Here is a 23,031-nt window from a genome sequence, read left to right on the forward strand (position 1 = left end):
ACACCAGGAGAGTGCAGTGAAGAAAGAACTACATCTTATAATAACAAACATCCAAGAACTGTCACTAAAGCATGAGCAACGTGAAGAACCCACACCAGGAGAGTGCAGTGAAGAAAGAACTACATCTTATAATAACAAACATCCAAGAACTGTCACTAAAAACATGAGCAACTCAAAGAACCCACACCAGGAAAGTGCAGTGAAGAAAGAACTGCATCTTATAATAACAAATATCCAAGAACTGTCACTAAAAACATGAGCAACTCAAAGAACCCACACCAGGAGAGTGCAGTGAAGAAAGAACTACATCTTATAATAACAAACATCCAAGAACTGTCACTAAAAACATGAGCAACGTGAAGAACCCACACCAGGAGAGTGCAGTGAAGAAAGAACTGCATCTTATAATAAGAAACATCCAAGAACTGTCACTAAAAACATGAGCAACGTGAAGAACCCACACCAGGAGAGTGCAGTGAAGAAAGAACTACATCTTATAATAACAAACATCCAAGAACTGTCACTAAAAACATGAGCAACGTGAAGAACCCACACCAGGAGAGTGCAGTGAAGAAAGAAATACATCTTATAATAACAAACATCCAAGAACTGACACTAAAAACATGAGCAACTCAAAGAACCCACACCAGGAGAGTGCAGTGAAGAAAGAACTACATCTTATAATAACAAACATCCAAGAACTGTCACTAAAAACATGAGCAACGTGAAGAACCCACACCAGGAGAGTGCAGTGAAGAAAGAACTGCATCTTATAATAAGAAACATCCAAGAACTGTCACTAAAAATGGACAAATTTGAAAGCAAAATAAGAAGTTATGTACCTACCATAACGTTCCATGTTAGTTGTCTTCTCTCGCCTTCTTTCTTGCTTGATGGGTTCGGAGCCGATCCCTCGGCTCCGACTCGGCACTTGCTTTAGCTCGAGAACTCCTTTTACCAGCTCGAGGCAGCCCCATATCCCATGATGCAAGGCAGGAAGTACCCAGATCTCGTTTGTTGACAAAAGGGCAATAACACCAAGCATAAACAATACTTCCCAAAGGAAGAAGAAACTTACAGATGGAAAAAAAGGACCAGGTCTAATGGTCTTTAGCATTATAGTTTCTTATACAAGGTCTGTCCAGGCCAGGGGGAAGGAGGGTCGCATGAAGAAAGAAGGCGAGAGAAGACAACTAACATGGAACGTTATGGTAGGTACATAACTTCTTAAATGCTGTTGTCAATCTCGCCTTCATTCTTGCTTGATGGGACCGCGTCCCTAGCACCTCTATCCTGGGTGGCTCAATGGAACAAACTCTTGAGGACTGTAGAGCCAAAACTGGCTCTGTCCCTGGAGGCCAAGTCCAATTTGTAATGGGAAACAAAAGTGTGAGGAGTGGCCCAAGTGGCCGCTGCACAAATAGTGTCTAAAGGTAGTCTAGCTTGAAAGGCTGTAGAAGTAGCTAAACTCCTAGTTGAATGTGCTTTAGGTTTTGAGCACAGCTGTTTTCCCCTGATCGTATAAATTTCAGTGATGACCGAAGAAAGCCATCTGGACAAAGTCACTTTAGAAACAGGAAGGCCTTTTTTATTATCCGCATAGGAAACAAAAAGTTGATCAGATTTCCTAAATTTTTGTTCTGTCCAAATAATATCTAAGCTGTCGGTGGACATCAAGATAATGTAGCTTTTGATCAGCTCTATCTGTATAGTTAGGAAAGAATACAGGTAGATCAATGGATTGATTCAGATTGTTTTTGAAGCGACCTTAGGTAAAAATGATGGATTAGTTCTCAAAGATACTCTGTCTTTGTGAAAAGTCAAATAGGGGGGTCGAACAGAAAGAGCATGAAGTTCAGACACCCTCCTGGCAGATGTAATAGCCACTAGGAATAAAGTTTCCAAGGAAAGATATCTCAGGGAACAAGAAACAGCTGGCTCAAAGGGGAAGAATCAAGGATCTCAGCACTAAATTTAAATCCCACTGAGGCGGAGGATTCCTGCTTGGACACTTTAGTAGGAAAATCCCTTTCAAAAGGCCCTGCAGAGTCTATGGGACATAATATTATGATCTGCTATCCCGACATGAAAATTAGAAATAGCAGCCAACTGAACTCTGACTGTGGAAGAAGAGGAGCCTGCATGGAAAATCTCTGCTAAGAAGTCCAGAACTGCCTGAACAGGGGCAGTAAAAGGATCAATATTTTGGGCCTTAGCCCAATAAGAGAAAGCGTTCCATTTGCTTGTGTAAATCCTCCTGGTAGAGGATTTTAGTGAAACTACTATAATATCTCTAACTGGGTTAGAGATCAAAGGAAGCCTGGCTGGGAAGGAAGTGGAGCAACCATGCTGTGAGGTTGAGAGAAGGGATTGACGGTGCAGCTGACGGATTGGTGAATCAGTAGATCTGGCACTGGGTCCAGATGCCACGGCTGCACCAAAGGTAGCGATGGAGGAACAGGAACCAAATTAGCCGAGGCCAGTAAGGGGCAATGAGAATCAATTTGGCTCTCAAAAGCGGTAGCTTTCTGGATCACCTGAGGATCAGAGGAAATGGAGGAAGGCATAAAAAGTCCCTGGGGCCAATCCTGGGTCAGAGCGTCTCTGGGGGATGGCCTGATAGAGGGAAGAGGCTGAAGAAGTCTGGACATTTGCTGTTTTGGGGTAGCAAAAAGATCGCAACATGGGCGACCCCATTCCAGAAAAATCTCTTCCGCTATGGATTGCTTGAGAGACCACTCGTGAGGCATGAGAATAGCTCTGCTCAATCTGTCCGCTATAATGTTGGTTTTCCCAGGGATATGCGTTGCTACCAGAAACCGATGAGAGGAGATCGCCCATTGCCATAGTCTGGCGCTTCTCGACACAAGGGGTAGGACTTGGTTCCGCCCTGTTTGTTGATATACCAAACTACAGACATGTTGTCTGTGTGGACTGGTGTCCCCTACAGGGAAGAAAGTCGTTGAGGGCTTGCAACGTTAAAAGCACTACTCTCATCTCCAGGACATTTATGTGCAGATGGTACTCGAAACGGTTGCCACGTCCCATGAACCATCCTGCCCTGATACAACCCCCCACCCCGTCAAAAGCATCCACGTAGCCCAACAGCCACTTACCGAAAACGAAATACAACACCACCTTGGCAACCACAAAGCATGCATCCACCGCAAAAATATTTCTTTACGCCTTATCCCCACCGTCTGGCAACGCCCAAAATACTAGCCGCAACCACACCGCCGCACATCCACCGCACCATCTAACCAACCACGCACCGCCACCGCCACCCCACCGCTAACACCGCCACACCGCAAAACCAATAACATAAACCATCCGCTTTCTTTATTCTACCGCAACATCCGAAACAGCCATTACGCCTACCGTATAAACGCAAAGCCAACCGCCATTAACCAAAATACCCGTAAAAACAATCTAACCTTATCCCACAACGCACCAGCCACCACATGCCGCAACAAAACAGCTCATCAAAAATACACGCTTACCGTCCGCCGCGCATCTCCGTAAACGCTTAACCACTACCGCCACGCCCCGCCGCACCACTACAAAACTATGGCAAAACCAAAAACAACTTTCTAACACAAAACAACTAAACCCCAACATGGCTCTCCCTAAGCATCTGCCACAATGCCATCACATCCCACAAAAATCTAACCAACACATCAATTATCCTTACCAAAAATGCATTAACCATAACCGCCCGTCTTATCTTCCCCAACAAACGCCCGTCTGCCGTCCATATTAATACCAGCTCCCGCTCTTTAAAACAACACCATTAAAACTCTAAACAATTCTATGCTTTGCTTCAAACCAACTCTTTTACATGGCTACATCTCTAACTCACATATCGCAAACGTGCCAAACACATGAAAAACGAGAAAACTTTCCTCAAAAAAATATACCAACACCAAACCGCAATCGCTTCACACTCTGTCTTGGCCGCAAAATACCGAAACTTACCGTACAGCCAGCCATCTTCCCAACTACCTCAAGAAAAACAACGCTTAACCACCAAAACCACTGGCACACAAAAAACTTTCTAACACCTAATTCTTAACCCCCTACTACCTACCGCTGTTATTTAACCCCCTACCTCCCCAAAAGCCCGCAACCCGCCAAATCGCGCTAACTCACCCCACAAACCACATCTTCCCACCACTTCCACCGCCACACAAAATTAAAACACAAAAAATGCAAACTCAACAACGTCACCATCCTACCGTCCATTTCACTTCACACAAAAACCGCCCCGCAAAACGCCAAAATCCACCATCCACACCCACACTCCAGCATCTACCACCGCCACTACGCTACCACCACTTCCATCACGCACCAAATAACTGCCACGCCGTGCTGCCGTTAATTTCTAACACGCTTATCTGCCCACATGCAAAACCACAACACTACCCCACCACTTTCCGCCCCAAAATATCTGGCCCAACAAACAACCATAACACCACCGTCACCAAAAACATCCACTTACCGCCACACTCCATAAATACAATCACCGCCCAAATAAACGGCACCGTCTACCATTCACTTTTAGTAACACCGCCACCACCATAACACCGCAAAACACCCACTTGCAAGCCCTTTATACAAAAGCATTATAAGCCCCTCCCAAAAACTTTACTCTAATCCATATCCCATACCCCACTACCACCGTGCGAAAACACCGTAAACCCACACCCTACCGCTTACCACTCATCACTCAAAACGCCCGCTTATTTCCCTATTTCCAAAATATGCAAAAACATCCCTCCAAAAAACTCCCCAAAACTCCCTAACTATCCATCAACATCATAACAAAGTCACCACCCTCACCATCCTCTACCAAAAATACCACTTCAAAAAACTCCCCACCGAAAAAGCCAGCAAAAACACAAGTAAATCTCACCGTACCGCTTACACCGCTTACAAAACTACGAAAAACACGCTAATACAGCCAGCCACCTACTTCTCCACCTACTCCCTCCGCCGTCAAAAACCACTCAAAACACAAAAAATCTCCAACAAATATAAAACACTTCCACAAAACAACTCAAAAACAAAATCGTACCACCCACCCCGAAAACCATAAACTTAACCACATCCCTCTAAAAAACCAAGCCAAAACTGAAAAACGAAAAGCTCCATCCCTCCACGCCGCCGCCACCAAAAACTCCAACTCCAACTCACAAAATGGTGAAAAACACGCAAAGTAGCAAACCAACAGCCATCACCAAAAGCAAAACTGCCGCCCAAACAGCCCTGCACCATCTACAACCACTACTCTACGTCGCAATACAACAACCACAAACGCCAAAAACCACTCCATTAACTCACTCCAATAAAAACATCACGCTCAAGAAAAACACCAACCTCTTCCTAAACCGTCCGCCGAAACATCGCCAATCCTATCGCTTTCGGCTAAAACACAACACCACTCCAGCAAAACGCCCGCCACCGCCACAGCCACCGCCAAACACACAATACCTAACCACCACATAAGCGCCAAACCCCGCCAACCACACAATACCGCCGCCCGCCGCCCGGCCAAACCGCCCCACAGCCATCCACCATGCCGCCACCACTCCATCCACGCTTTCCAACATCCCTAACCGGCAAAACCACAACCAAAACCAACCTAAATGCTTGCATTTATTATTTTATGCGCTTAGCCGGGAGAGCCCGCTTAAGAAGACCCCTCAGAATCAACTTATTCTTCTCTCCTGCAGGACTCTCTGGCTGAAGGAGTGACAAATAGCACAGGAGTCCTGCAGGTGAAGAGGGCCTAAACAGTACAGGCAAGAAGTGTGACCGTCTGTCAGAGACATCTTCTGACAGCACGAGTCACACTTAAAACCTGAAACCCTCTCTTTAGACATGGTGCCCAAAAAACACACACACACCAGTCCAATTAAATTAAATTAATCCCAAAAGGGGATATAGTAAATTAAACCAACACACACACCCTAACAGGGGGATGGAAAAGGAAATAAACTGACTAAAAAATTAAAAGAGACAGGGATTTCTGTCAGAAAATATAAGTTTAAAGTTAAACTATCAAATATAAAAAGTTTTTAAGTAAAAGGGGCTTAAAAGTCACAAAAGTGAATTACTTACCAGGAGCTGGTAAAGAGAAGACCTCCCAAGCGAAGCGGCAAACGAGATCTGGGTACATCCTGCCTTGCATCATGGGATATGGGGCTGCCTCGAGCTGGTAAAAGGAGTTCTCGAGCTAAAGCAAGTGCCGAGTCGGAGCCGAGGGATCGGCTCCGAACCCATCAAGCAAGAATGAAGGCGAGATTGACAACTTAACATTGGATATTATCAAAGAAGAATGCAGTAAACAACTGGAACTTTTAAATGGAATAGTAAAACAACAATCTGAACAGATTCTTGCCTTAGAGGAAACCGTAACTGACCTAGATACTAGAGTGACAGAAAATGAACATCACAATGAATTGCTTCTGAAACAAAACACCAGGCTGATTGAGAAACTGGAAGACCTTGAAAGTAGATAAAGGAGGAATAACATAAGAATATATAGAATTCTTGAGAAAGAAGAAGGTGCTAACATGATTCAATTTCTCAATAAGTGGTTTACATCAGCACTAAGCATGCCTGAATCCCTCTCTTTTGGAACTGAGAGGGATCATTGGTCCCTGGAAAATCCAGCTTCAACTCTGAGTTCATCCAACCCCAGGTCTATAATAGTTAGATTTCTTTCCTCCCAAGACAGGGACTTAGGACTGAAATTAGCTTGGACTAATTCCCCTATCAAGATGGATGAAAAAGTTATTCATTTTGACAATGACAAACCCTCTACAGTCATATCCAAAAAAAAAGGAGTGTGTTCCTTTAATTAAGTCCTTGAAAAAAAGCCAATATTAAAGCTCAAATTCATATTCCTGCAAGAATAAAAATTACCTTGCCAGAAGGCATGAAGATCTTTGATTCCCTACAAGAAGCAGTATAATTTATCCAAAAGAAGAAAATACTGTCGGACATAGAAGAAATGGAATGGTCATCCCAGAGTTTGAAGAGACAGGCTACAAAAATGGATGGTTTGTGAAGGAAAGAGCAAACAAAACTAAGAAACTAAAAGGCAAATGCATTTTAAATGCTTTGTTTTATGAATCATAATATATTTGATTCTGGAAAATCTCTATATTGTAGAATGTGAATCATCTTTATTATTAACTTTCTCTTTTCCTTTCTATATCTACTTCTTCTAATTACATATAGTACTGAGTATGTAAATAACATTCTCCATCTCTCTTTCATCTTTCTTCCTATTCCTTTTTGTTACTAATGTTCATTTTCTCTCTTTTCACTACTATAAGTACTTTATATAATTTTCCATTTTAAATAACTACAAACAATTTATGTCTTCTAATTCTTCAGTAATAGTATAATATGACTTAATACCAAAATGCATTCTTTCTAGTGGGTTAGTGGTGGGGTAGCAATATGTTTCTGATTAGTGTTTCTAACTAGATGTTTTAGACTTTTTGTTTAGACTCATATAAACATTAATACAGTACATTAATGGTGCTTTATGGATAGCTAAATATTATATATATATATATATATATATATATATATATATATATATGGTTTCACTTCATAATACTGAAATATCAAAACACTGAAAATGAGAAAACTTCATAATGTGGAAGCGCAAAACACTGAACATCAAAATCCTGAAAATTCAAAATCCTGAATGTCAAAATACTGAAAACAGACAAGATAGATAAACTAACTGTAAACAACATAAACCTAATTACATTCTATCAATTATAAGCAGGGGGGAACCCCGCATGTGGGGGCCTGTGCCCCCCACACCCCTTGTTACTTAAATATATCAACTCCATGATTGTACTCAGTGTACTGAAGTGCAGTCTTGGAGTTGATATATTTAAGTAGCAGGGGGTGCAGGGAAGCTTGCCCCCCTCCTTATACTTTCTGGAAAGTAATATGATTTATGTTGTTTAAACTGAGAATATGTATGCTGTGTGCTTTCAGTATTTTGAGTTTTCAGGATTTTGAAGTTTCAGTGTTCTGAATTTCAGTATTGTGAAATATACACACACACACACTCACGCACACACACACACACACACACACACACACACACACATATATATATATATATATATTTATATATATATATATATATATATATATACATGGATCTAGGACATATACTCGACTAATCAAATCACTGAATGTGAATCTCGCTCACAGAGAACAACAAAAACTGAAACAACCAAAGACACAGGTAAGCAAATATGAGATTACCTAAATGAACAGAATGGCAAATAAGTGCAGCAGAGGTTATGGACTGGATTAAGGTAAGTGTGCAATAGTGACTTTAGGGTTAGGAAGCGGGTAAAGTGTGTGTGCACTAGGGACTTTAGGGTTAGGGAGGGGCTAAGGTGTGTGTGCGGTAGTCACGGACTTTAGGGTTAGGGTTGGTTTAAGGTAAGTGGATAGGTTGTAGTGTATGTATGGTTTAGTGGAGGGTTAGTAGTAGGGTTATGTTAAGTGTATGTGTTTGGTGCATTCATTTTTGGAGTGTTTGTGTTGTGTGTGTTACCTGTACGTATTTGCCGTTCTGTTGTTTTCGTGTTCTAATATTCAGTTGCCTGTGTTTTTGAGTGTTTCCATTTTCGTTGTTCTGTGCTCGTGATTTTGACTTTCACTGATTTGATTAGTCGTGTATATGTCCTAGATCCACATATATATATATATATATATATATATATATATATATATATATATATATATATATATATATATATATATATATATATATATATATATATATATATATATATATATATATATATATATATATATATATATATATATATATATATATATATATATATATATATATATATATATATATATATATATATATGTGCATATATATATATATATATATATATATATATATATATATATATATATATATATATATATATATATATATATATATATATATATATATATATATATATATATACATATACATATATATGCATATGTATGCATATATATATATATATATATATATATATATATATATATATATATATATATGTGTGTGCATATATATATATATATATATATATATACATGTATATATATATATATATATATATATGTATATATTTTTTCCCCCCTCCCTCTGGTCTGATTAACTGGTGGGTAAATGATAGAAATGTTATAAAATTATTTCTGATTTGAGGCAGCTGTTGTTATTTCTAAATAGTTGTTTTTATATGAAAGGGTAAATTTTTTTCATGATTTTGATGTTTTGTGAAGAAACTGGTGGTCTGTGTGACTATTCTCATTTTGGAGATTCACAACATGCACTGACAAAGCAGCTTGAGTGTTTTTTTTGTTTGTTTGTTTTTTTTGCTTTCTGTAAACACTAAATGCTTCAAGGTTTCAGGGTTTGGTTTCCCGCCGAAAATGCTTTTTTTTTCTCAGTAGAGACAACATCTGCTGTGCATGAGCCTATTTAAATACTTTTTAACAAGTTTATGAAGCTGCAGCTTGAGGAAACAACAGTGATGACATCACTTGACCTTTTGAACTTGTTAAATGGCTGTATTTATAATTATTTTCTCTTGAAATTCTGTTGTCTTTCACTTAGATACTTTAAATGGTAAAAGATCAGCTCTTTTAAAAGTGTTTAACTCCTTTGAAATACCTATGTTCTTTTATAGATGCATACATTCTGCAGATTTAATGACACTTTTAGTAGCTAAATGACATCAAATTAACTAGGAGCTGCATTAGAAAACTCATTATGCATATTAACATAGGACTTATGTTACATAACTAAACCTTTATTAACTAAACAGAGGGTTGTAAAACTTTTTTTGTAATAAGTGTTTTATATATATATATATATATATATATATATAATATATATATTTTATATATATATATATATATATATATATATATATATATATATATATATATTCAACAGATCCTTACATGAAAAATGTTAGATAGATGATAGACAAAATGGTTAAAACTTCTGATGTTTCTTGAAAAGTCTTGGAAATATTGACAATCTTCTTAACCTTCAGCTTCTAATGTTTATACATACTTTGATCTGATGTGTATTTCTAATGTATCTACTTATCAGAGGTGCTATTATATGTGACATATTCATATAGCTTCAGTTATATTGGGCACTCTCATTCTAATGTATATTTCATGGACTCAGATTTCTTTAGTTGCTTTCATATTGCTTTCTTTTTTGTTTTTATACTATATTCTAAACAGTTCCTTGAAGGTTGGGCATCGGGCTGGCAACTTGGCACCATAAAAATCCACAGCCAGTCATGAGTGGACTGGCATTCCGATGTGGCAACCCCTAAATGGGAAAAGCCAAAAGAGAAGACTATATTCTAAGCAGAGATGGATAATTAGTGTCTTTTGGTGTTGGAGAGATGGTGGATGGATGGTTTAGTTAAGTTTTTAACTAAATCATAAACTTTATGTTTCATGTATGTGTTTGTAAATAGTTTTGGGTTTTTGAAAGTAATGCTTAATACACATTATACATCCATGATAAGCAAGCTTTCAGTAGATTTCAAGTCAACATGGAAGAAAGGTCTTTCAATAAGTAACAGCATACACATTATAGTTAATGGCTTATGAATGTTTATCATTAAATCTTAATGGTTTGAACAATAATGTCAAAAGAGCTGGTTTGGTTAAATATATCAAAATGCATAAAGCCCAGATCATCTTTTGGTACTTTTTCATTAAACCCCCTACCACGTCTTTGCACTGCTGTGTTTTGGCTCTATGTTATCATTCATGCAGGACTAACAAATGTGATGTGGAAAGCATCATTTTCAGTAGGTAAGGTTAACCTTTCATTTTTTTTTTTCATTTAGCAGGCAGGCAGTAGTGCAGAGATGAATGTCTTGTCTGGTGCTGCACGATCACAGTTTTTATAATGTGGAGAACGACTCCTTTCATTGGCATGTTAGGGCTGGCTGAATGAACTGGGGAGTGTGAGCATTGGCAAGACTGATATTATTTTATTGGTATTGTACTGCAGTACAACTCTGAAGACGTTTATCAGAGCACCTCAAGTAGCTGAGAAATACAGCTGCAATGCGAGGTATAGTTTATACAGTTTGCAGTTGTTGATTTCACAGCAGTACACATCAATCCTGAGAATACGTGGTAAACATCATCGGTTCCAGGCATATCCAGTACTATGAATCTTTTCACCTTCTCTCCTAATGGCATTCCCCTACGTGAACCTTCTTCTACAGTGAGACGGGATTCTCTGTTAAGTATTATACTGAAAAGGTAACTAGCTTTTGGCCGAAAGCATGTGTATAACAAAAGTAAAAAAAAAAAAAAAAAAAACTGGGGCAACTGGTAGGGGTTTAACAGTGTAATGCATCTACTTCTGCAATGACCAAATGGTCCTGTGCACCTAACATGACAACAGATACTTGTCAGTCAGTTGTACAGAAGTAGTTGTCAACCACAAACTAGTGTCCAGTACTGAAATACCATTGAAATACAGCAGCGCAAAGTGTTAGGGGTTTAACGGAAAAGTAGCCATATTTTTACAGGAAACCCATCTATTAAAAAAAGACCTACAAAAAATTTCATTTAATGGCTACACCATTCTGGCTGATTCATGTTTTAAGACTAAGAAAAGGGGCATTCTTATTCTATGGAAAAATACTTATACTATGCCAAGAATTATAGATACAATTTGAGATAAAGATGGGATGCTAAGCATGGTTATTTTGGAAATCAATAAGAAGTATTATACTTTGATTAATACATACTGGATACCAGGACTAAGTACTAAATATGTTGACAAATATCTGGACCTGATTACTTTAAATGCAAAAGGAGAAATTATAGCAACAGGTGATTTTTAACTGCCTATTATCAGGCAGTGATACTTCTAAAAATGGTAAAATAAAACTAACATCTCAAGCAAAGAAATTAAATGACTTTACAAACCAAATGAACCTTAAAGATATACATGGTCTAAGAGAACATAATTCCTTGTTCTTTACTCACTAATAGAAACTTCTAATGATGTGGACATCCTACAAAAGGGCCTCACTGAGACAGATGCCTGGTGTCAAAGCCATGGCCTCAAGCTCAATGCCAAAAAGTGCATTGTCATCCCCTTTGATAAAAACTCTGTACCCATGACCTACAACATAGGCGGTAGTATACTTAACACCAAAAGTGTGATAAGAGACCTTGGGACATAGGTGGACAGTAGTCTCTCCTTTGATAATCACATCACCACAGTAGTCAGGAAATCCTTCTACGTGGCACACCTCATCACAAAAGTTTTCTCATCCAGAAAAAAGAGGTCATTGTTCCTCTCTACTCATCACTCATTAGACCCATTATAGAGTACAATGCACCTTTTGGTGTGTACCTCACAAGACATCTACAACAACTGAAAAGGCCACAGAAATACCTCACAAAGAGGATTACCAGCCTCAAACAGATGTCCTACTCAGACCGTCTGAAAAAACTCCAGCTTTACTCCGTCGCATATCGCCTACTCAGAGGTGATCTCTGCCTAACATACAAAGCTATGTCAAACCCAGAGCTGTTGGACATGCTCCACTTAAAGAAATCCCAATCCCTCTGAGCTACATGCTCTAGGGACCTAAACCTTGTCACCACAATAAACAGAACATGCTGGAGGGATAGATTCCTGTCCTAGAGACTTCCCATACTCTGGAATAAACTACCTATCTATATCAAACAAAGCTCATCATTAGCACTCTTCAAGAAAAATCTTGATGATTGGATGGGAAATAGCAAATTCACCCTGGGGATCACCTCTGTGGCTCTGTTCAACAGTGGCACAGGCAAATAATTTTCTTGGGTGGCAAAAGCCAGGGTACCTTTTTGGCTAGGCTTGTATAGGCCCCAGGGCCAATAGCCTAGTACCTACCTATGAACCTATGAACTATTCATATCGGTTTTATACACAAAGAAACTTTGATAAGGTCTTTGTATCAAATAATATATACTCAAAAATAAGTGATGTATCTATAATGACTTGTCCACTCTCAGACCATAATGCTATAAACTTTACATTAACTACACATACAGATGATTTAAGATTTCTGCAGAGAATTCCTGTTTACATAACTAAGTTAAAAGACTTTAGGGAATGGATAATAAAATAAATAGACATGTTTATGGAAACAAATGATAATGGTGAAGTGACTGATACTATACTATGGGGCACTTTTAAAGTCTCTCTCTCTCTCTCTCTCTCTCTCTCTCTCTCTCTATATATATATATATATATATATATAGTAGAATAACATTTTGGTATGTTAAAAAAAGGAGAGAGTGGGACAAAGAACGTTTAGACTTAGGACAAGATAAAAATGGATGCAAAACCAAATAAAATAGTGCATAACGAAATTACTAAGTTAAATCAAAAATACTTAGAAGTTGTGAATCATAAGGTAGCCATAAACCTGGAAAATTTGAAATTACAATCATGCTGTAAATCCCAAATATCTACATAAAATAGTGGTAAAATCCAAAAAAAATAAACAATCAAAATCTTATTAATGAGATTAAATATAAAAGTGATGGTTCAGTTAAAAGTACATCTAACTTAATGGGCATATTAGAAATGTTCAAAAACTACTATAAAGATATAAATAATAACACACCACTTTTGGAGACAGATAATGTAATAAATACATTTATTCAAAAAAATATAACTACAAAGGTGTCAATGCATCAAAATCACACATTAAATAAACAAATAACACTAACAGAAGTTAAAGAGCAAATAAAAAAATTAAAAGATAATAAAGTTCCAGGACTGGATGGAATAATTACTGAACTATATAAGGTTTTTCCTGAATATATAATAAAGAAAATGATGAGTGCCTTTACTATGGTTAATCAAAAATGTATAACACCCCCATCGTAGACATATTTAATTATCTCCCCCATTTTAAAACAAGGAAAGGACCCCAAATTTTGTGATTCATATAGACCAATGTCATTACTAAACACTGATTATAACATTTTCATGACAATATTACTTAATAGGATAAAGAAAATATTACCTAATCTAATACATAATGATCGGACAGGGTTCATTCTTCATAGAAAAGTGCAAGACAACATTATTAAATTACTATCACTAATAGACATGGCATGCAAATACAAAAAAAACTAACTATTATCAGGGTTTATATAAGATCAGCAAACTTTTCAAAGTTTGAATATCATATGATCGACACCATATGATCGAACTTTGAAAAGTTTGAAGGTAGAAACAAATGGCTCTGTACAGCACAGAATGGAAAAAAATCCCTTTTCTGCACTGAAGTGCTCAGACCATTTAGGTACTTTTTTTTTTTTTTTAGTTTTTTATTATATATTTGAAGTTTCAGACTTCATTTTTATGATGTTGATCATAAGAGGTTTGAAGTTTTGAAACTTTGGTTATATAATATAGACCCCTATTATCAGCCTAGACATAGAAAAGGCTTTTGATTCTATTAGTTGGTCTTATCTACAAAGAATTCTGATTAGTTTTGAACCCTCCTCAGATTTGGTCAACCTAATGAAAATTTATAGTGGAGCACAAGCTTTTGTGAAAATCAGATCATGTCTATCCTCACCACTAGAATTCCTCAAGGGAACTAGACAAGGTTATCCTTTGTCACCATTATTGTTTGCTCTTTCAATAGAACATTTTGCTACATATATCAGAAACAAGCAAGATATAAAAGGCTTCCAAGTTAATAAGGAGTATTGTCCTAAGATACAATTATTTGCTGATGATATGTTGTTAACGTTGGGTGATATTAATAGTTACTTGCATGATGTTAAGCAAGTTTGAAAGAATTTCCAGGCTTAAATTTAATCATAATAAATCCAAAACATTACTAATTAACAAAAAGATCAACAAAATCCTCAGAGAGAATAGCTTGTTTAATTTGGAGAATAATGTATTAGAATATTTGGGTGTCAGTAAAGAGTACATGGAAAGAGTCTGTTAAACTAAACTACAATAATTTAATAAACACCATTAGTGAACTAATCAAAAGATGGAATAAAATGTTCTTCACAATGGAGGATGGGCTCTCTTTAATTAAAATGATAATTTTACCTAAAATTTTGTTTTATAAACAGTCATTGATACTACCCCTTCCCAAAAACATATTTAAAATATTAGATTCCATGCTGCTTCAATTTTTTATGGTTCCTCTTAAAACCTAGGGTTGCATATAAATGGTACATTAGAGCTTGGAACAGTAATGGGATAGCATTCCCAAGCTTAGATCTTTATTCCAAATCAGTTATAATTAATGTAATATTACACTGGATCTCACCTACCTATATATCTGGCTGGAAAATAATACATGAGATTCATATAACTGATGTCAAAACTACAGAAAATCTATTTAAGGAACAATATGGAATAAGTAGAGTTCATTGGCCTCTACATGAATTTTGCTTATTTAATAAGAAGTTTGATCATTTTTCTTATGGCATTAATCAAATATTTAATAACTTTAAAAATATAATTGATTGCAATTACAACATTAAACAATTTCTATTTATTATATTCCCTATGGCATACTCTCCTGATTGCCTAGATTCTTTCAACATCAATGCAATGCAAAAATTAAAGGAAAATAACTTGATATTCTGGCATCAGTTTATTGAAAATAAGAGTATTAAACCACTAAACTCTCTTCTATGTAGTTTTGATAATAATCAAGACAGTTGGCTGTTTAAACACTCATTACAGCAGTTTATAGAAAACAAACTGAGAGTATCAATCAACCTAGCGACTGAATCTATACCTAGTTTGATCCAGCTTTTTATTAGGTGTCTTGAAAAAACAGATGATCAAAAATTAAGTATCTTACCTATCCATAAGATACTAAGAGAAGACAGTCTAAAGTTTGACTCAGATTTTTGGAATTAGTACGTAAAGACTAATGGAGAACAAATATCTGATGAATCAAAAAAACTGTTATTGAAATCTACGTATGGTATCTCTTTTTCATTATATTGAAGATTCTATACATGGAAATTGATGAACAGGAGTTTCTATACTCCACATAAAATAAATCGTGTACTAAAAAACAGTGAAAGTAAATGTTGGAAATGTGACGAATTACTACAGGCCAACTGGGTTCAAATGTTCATTGAATGTAGAAATGTTGATCAATACTGGAAAGATTTCAGATAGTTTTTAAATGGTTTATGGTCTGATAACAGTCATATTTCTAACTCATCAATCGTATTCAGTGTTCCTATACCTGATGTAATACCTAAATTTCAGATTCAGTTACTCTTGTCAATTCTTGCAATTGCCAGAAAAGTTATTACTTTAAACTGGAAAAGTAAACAAGATTTGATGTTTAAAGAATTTGTTAATTTAGCAAAAGTTGTTTGTAAAAAAGAACTGCAAACCATTTGTTATAGAACTCATAACGTTACTCAAAAAATAGCATAGTAAAAATTGGAAAACCTTTTGAACAAATATTGATAACTTCTCATGGATAAAATCATTGTTTATCATGGATGAATGTAAATATTGTAAATAGTTTTGTTATTGTTTTATTGTATTTGTTATATGTACATGTGCGTATGTTTATAATAAAAAGAAAATAAAAATGTTTTTTAAAAAAAACAGCTTAAAATAGTTAGAGTTGTGGGCACTTTTGTGATGCTGCGGGAGTTCTGAAAATTCTAAGAACTGTCCAGGTAACTTCTTCCTGTCTACAAGTAAATAATCATACCCCCAGACTAGATAAAATCCATGTAGGCAATGTGTAGAGCCTACCCAGAAGGTACCGCGGCTGTGTATGCAGTTCCCTCTTGGTAGCACTCCATGCATATTAATGATGGTGCGTTGCTGAGGGAGAGTCATGGAACACGGTTATTGAATTAGCATAGGGAGTGTGTTACTAACTGTACCCACAGATGAGTAACACACCCCCATCACTTTAGTTAAAGTTATTTATTTATTTATTTATTTAAGTCTGCAAGGCACACAGCAAGTGACATGTGCCAGACATCTAAAAATATAAACTGGATACATTTAGTTATTAATACAAAGGCTATTAATGTAAAGGTCAAGTTTAAGCATAGCTGAGTGGGTTTGCATGGCATGGCATGGTGCTTGGCAGTGCTTAAATGCAGCTGATAGGTAAATGTAAAAGTATAGCAGCATACTACACATCCACATAGCAAAATGGTTAGAGTGACAGTATGTGCAGTAGGTGCATGGTTTGAATACACAGAAGGGCTAAGTTTTTATGTTCCAAATACAAATCATGCCAATTATTTTTAAATCCTGATTTGTTGCACTCAGCTAAGCTCCACTAAGCCCTGCTAAACCTTGACGAGCACTGCTTAAACAAATCCATTTTAGCACTGTTCAGCACTGCTTTGCTCCATGCAGCTCTGCTTAGCTGGTTTGTGCACTGCTAAGCAGTGCCAAGCATTGCTAAGCATTACCAATTTAAGCACTGCTCAGCTCAGCTACACTCATTTGTTAAAGTGCTAATCGACACACCGTATTTTTAAAAAGTGCCTAGTGGCATGTAAGGGTGGGAAAACAGGCTATATTAAGTGCAATTGGTGGGAATATTGCAGAATCCATTTGACATCAACCTGTGAAGCAGTACATTTTGCCACCCATAGTCCTGAGTTCAAATCCAGTGTGTTGCACTTCAATTACATTCTTGTAAACACACCAGGTAATGACTGAGTCAGTGCTGTCTCAGTTACACATACAGCTTGCTGTCCTCGAAAGTGTTCACACTCCCCCTATGAGTCCTAGGCTGCAGCAGCAACATATGCAGCTGTATGTTAAGCTACCTGCTACAGACCTATCATAACTCACAACACCCTAGTACAAGGAATCCAGACAAAACCATGCATAAAGGGAGTGGCAAAAGTCCATTGACAGAGACATGTTTCACAGTTTGCCCCTAGAAAGATAGTGAGCTAAAAGAATAGCAGCTTCTGCATCAGCATGTATATTCTGATGGGTATGATGTCTGACTTTCACATGTCTCTTCCCCCTTACTGACCTGATCCCACAATGTTTAACACTGAACTGCCACATAATCACAATGTCATAGGACAAAGGCCAAACATAGCATGCAAAACTGGACATGCCTCATACACCTCAATAGTGGACAGTATTTGTGCCTATCCTCTGCAATGTTGCAGTCTTCATACCTCACTAATGTCCATTTCAAAGACTAAGAAAGGGGCCAAGGCTTACATGAAGGCGTTAAATATTGCACTGTGGTGCCATGTCATTGGCTAATGAAAGTGCAACCCAGCTGTTTTGGATGCAATTAGCAAGTCTGAGACACATATTGGTGCACAGGCAATTCTGTGTTAATGAGCATTACCTATAAAAGGCAATCATCAGCCTATGGGAAACAGGTCTATATGTTGGCTTATGATTTAGCAAGCTTTTTTCTTGAGGATTTGTTCACAAAAGGATTATGTCACTCTACCAGGTATGTAATACATGTCTCCATATAATGGGATGCAGATGGGAGGATGGAGGTATGGGGAATAGGGATTACAACAGTAGCCCTGCAGTACATCTCTGAGAATGACAGGCTAGTGATACTCTGCTGTCCAACAGCTACAGGCATGCCTCCCAACTTTACATGTTTTGAATCAAATCACAGCTGTGGCCCTCTCACTCCCTCCTATAACGGTCAGCTCCGTTACAAATGCTAGTGGATTATAGGTCAGACATATTGACAGTAAGTAAGGGTGGACACAGCTGTAATATCACAAGATGTACTGTTATTCACGTCTATATTATAATAACAAATGATCAAATGATTGAACGTTGTTATATCGAACTCTAAAGTTCAAATTCACAAAAGATCGAACGATCAGAACAGTGATTTTTTTCCCCAGGGAAAAAAATCGCCGTTCCAAAATAAATAAATAAATAAATAAAAATAAGACATTAAAAAATTGCATAAAGTGGGGGGCTTCACCCCCACACCCCCCCTAACTTAAATATACCAACTCTGAGATTGCACTACAGTGCCAAAAATGGCAAAGTAACAGAAATGACCAAGCAATTTCTTTCCCAGGGAAAGAATTTACTTATATGCCACTTTGTCATTTTGCCTTTTCAACATTTCAAGTTCGACCAAGATGCATTTGACAAAATGCGTCTTCTGTCATCTGATAGGAACCCTTTTATTCAGCTCCTCTCAGTCTCTGCATGTTACACAGGAATAGTTCAGACATTGTAAAGGTGTCCCTGACTGTCCCTGATGTACTCTAGGTCACTGTTTTGTTGACATTCATACCTCATCACTTGAGAGCTATGGCTAACATACCTGGCAACCATTTATAGAAGGAATTCAGGTCACAGCCATTATTAGTGGAGGGACACAGATTCATCCTGAGTGACAGAGTGTACATATTGGCCATACAAAGTAAGACTATGAATAGACTAACAGACTAACTGTAACATAAGTGTGGTCTGAGGGGGTCTGGTGTGTGACAGCCAGGTTCTCTATATTCTGACAACAACTATAAATTATTTGCCAGCCGTTTGTCAAACAACCACATGTTTGTGCCAAATGGCACACATGCACATTCCACAAGCATCTGTGTACTGGAGAGGTAGGATGCCTACAGGGAAGCTATACTACAGCAAGTTTGCACTGCTGTCTGTCTGTCATTGTGGCGCACTGGTGTTGCTGGACTGTTCCCATATAGTTGTAATAACACACACCTATTTGTCTGACAGTGGCCGTATGACATAGTAGTGGGATTTTGCCCATAGGGGACACACCAAAGTAGATGGCATTGATGCGTGTGGAGACATACAGCACACTCTGTCATGACACACGAGGACATAACCGGTATTGCTACTATGTTGGTGATAGCCACACAAGTAATGTGTTGATAGACTTTGGGGTATGACGTGGGAGGTAGCCATGGACAGTGCAGGCTATTTTGGTTGTGCAGGATCTGTACATGGTGGATGTCTATGTATCTGGTCCTGTGATGTGTTCCCCTTTTGTTGTCTTTCAGGAAGAATGTATCAAAGGAGGTACCCACCATTTTCAGCCACTAAAAATAATGTTACCCTGGATGGCCTCAGACTGCATCATAAAATTCTGCTGTGCAGGAGTCACTGGCATTGTGAACAATGTGCAACACTGTGAGCTGACCTCATCACAGCAATCAACCAAATAGGGCTAAAGGATAGGACCTATGAGCAGGTCCAAAATTGGGCAACAGATATGGTCAATGCTGCTGCCACCGGTGGAGGGCCTGCAGCAGAACAACTAGTCTCGGCCACAGAGTAATTCCTGGTAAACCTGGGATCAACCACCAGCTCCCAAGAATTCATCACCCATACATCCTGGAGATCGGTGCCACAGCATCCACATCAGAAGAACATCCTGTGTTCATCACTGTAATACTGTATCAGTCATTGTTTCCACCTCTGCATACCAGTACATAGGTGTCAGGTCTATCTGCATTGGGGGGTTTAGATTTAATGCAAGGTTGTGCACACATAGTCAGAATGTCAACAATGTAGGCAGTATCACATTAGCTACTGTGCATGTTGATATATGCACATATTACCCTGTAGCAATGCCATGTTTGGTATTGCTCACAATACCCCTCCCTCGCATTTCCATAGGTCCTTCAGGTGTGGCCAGAACCCAAGGTCTTGCATCTGGTAAGTGTGATACTGCTGTTTAATGGATCATATATACCCTAAGAATGTTAAGGGCTACCATTTTGACCTAGGCACAACTGTTATGCTTAGCCAGAGTAGACTAGGTTGTATGTTCAATTTCAATTCACTTAACTGGAGTGAATTGAATGGGTAATCACAGTTGTGTATTTGCAGGAACATTAACAAATTTGAACTTAATTTTGTGAACAACTATGCAGCCTGCTATACAGGAGGCAATCACTCACAGATGCCTGTTCACACACAATATGGAAATGGTAAATACCTGAGGCAGTGATACTGTAACTGGTATAGTATGGTCAGGAAGGGTGCACTGTATTTTAGGTGTGGATCTATCAGATATAATGACATATTGCTTATCTCACAAGTGTATTGTACTGACAACATTAACCGGATGTAGCTGCAGTGCATGTTACAAAGGGCCTGTCTTGTCTGTGTATGTTGTTGTATGTTTATGAGTTATGCACAGGATCAGAAATAAGATGTGGGATGTGTAATGTAGCTGTGGCTCCTCACCTGTATGTGTCTGTGTGGATTACCATACATATTAGTGTACATAGTAAAGTACTTATTTTGTATTCCTCCTCACAGGTGAATGTGGGGATTGGAGTCTGTCCCACTCACAAACTGATGTCAGTGTATCATCAGACTCTGATGATGATGGTGGCCAGTTGGCCATAGTGAGGCACAGGTGGGGTTGTTGGGGGCTGAATCTGTCCTAGGGGTTGACATGCCACTTCCCCCCGATTGTCCCCACACACAATCAGTATTCCCACACATACCCAGTCCCCTGAGGCCACAGATATTGGACAGTCAGAGTCTTCTGACATTGAACAGAACAGTGTGGCAGCTATGGCATCAGTGAGTGTAGACACTGGACATAACCAGAGAGGTGGTGATGTCTCTCACAGACAGATTGACAGTGGTGCTTGAAGGAGGACTCCTGCCTATCCACCACCTGTCACAGGTGTCACATCATGAGTCACTCGCTGCATGTTCCAGTCGATCATGGAGATACAGGCACATTCTAAACACATCAGACAGATGCTCAGGATTATGTCTGCAGCACAATCTGACATCTATGACTGCCTCTACTGCATTAGTGATGCCATTGATCATTTCACTGATGTAGTGGACAGACATTGGGCGGAGACAGTGTCAGTGTTTCACCACATGTCTGTGCTGGAATACCTGGTTGAAGTAGGGCATCAGACACATGGACGTAGGTCAGCAACACTATCTGCTGAGAGTCCATGTCACTGTGAACACTCACACTCCCATATTGTCAGTACCTTCATCACCACAGAAGTGAGTGTACTGTTCATACCACAATGTGGCAGGCCATGGGCACATGGTTCTGGGCAGTCCTGTGGGGGATACATGCCAAGCAGACTCCAGTCATGGTCAGCTACTAACACCGCATCTGACCTTGGGCATGGTAGCACCAGTGCCACACCTGGCAGTGCCAGTTCCTGTGTTAGTGGCCGGAGATGGTGAACTGTCCACTCTGCCATGTGCAATCCACAGCCATCTGACATACACATGTGTAGGGCTAGCACTGCCCTTGACTGTGCACACACACACACACACACACACACACACACACACACACACACACACACACACACACACACACACACACACACACACACACTCAAACATCACTGTCACATGCAGGTCACCTACAGACACACAGATGGCACCTCTCCATGGCCCAGCTAACCAGCACACCTCCCTGACTCACACACATGCTGTCAACTGTTTGTCACAGCCTAGGCCTCTGGCACCCCTACATCACACCTTGTGTATGTGATGATACTTGTGGCACATCCCTGCCATCCATGCCATCAATTCAGGGACATGCAAATATGTGTCTGATGCACAGGTTGACTATAGTACTTTACATGTAGGTTTTGTAGTGTGACAGTGTTATGCCAAGTGAAGTATTGTGGGCATGACAGGTGCTGTATGTTAGCATGTGTTATGAGTACACATCAAAGTTTGTGAATCCTTTTTGCATGAAGTTAGACAGGTGGTTGCAGACTGATAGCTGTATCACAGAAATGTGTATGTTTCTGTTCCAGGGGTCTGAGTGGCTAATCTATGGATACTTGGTGGCAACACAGCAGCACAGGCAGTGCAGCAGAAATATGACATCAGCAAGGTACATCTGTATGCGTGCATGGTTACTTGGATGCATATGTGTACAACAGTGTGTCAGGGACAATGGG

The sequence above is a fragment of the Protopterus annectens genome, chromosome 3.part1, assembly GCF_019279795.1.
Source record: "Protopterus annectens isolate FY-2018-M chromosome 3.part1, PAN1.0, whole genome shotgun sequence".
NCBI classification, from domain to species: Eukaryota; Metazoa; Chordata; order Ceratodontiformes; family Protopteridae; genus Protopterus; species Protopterus annectens.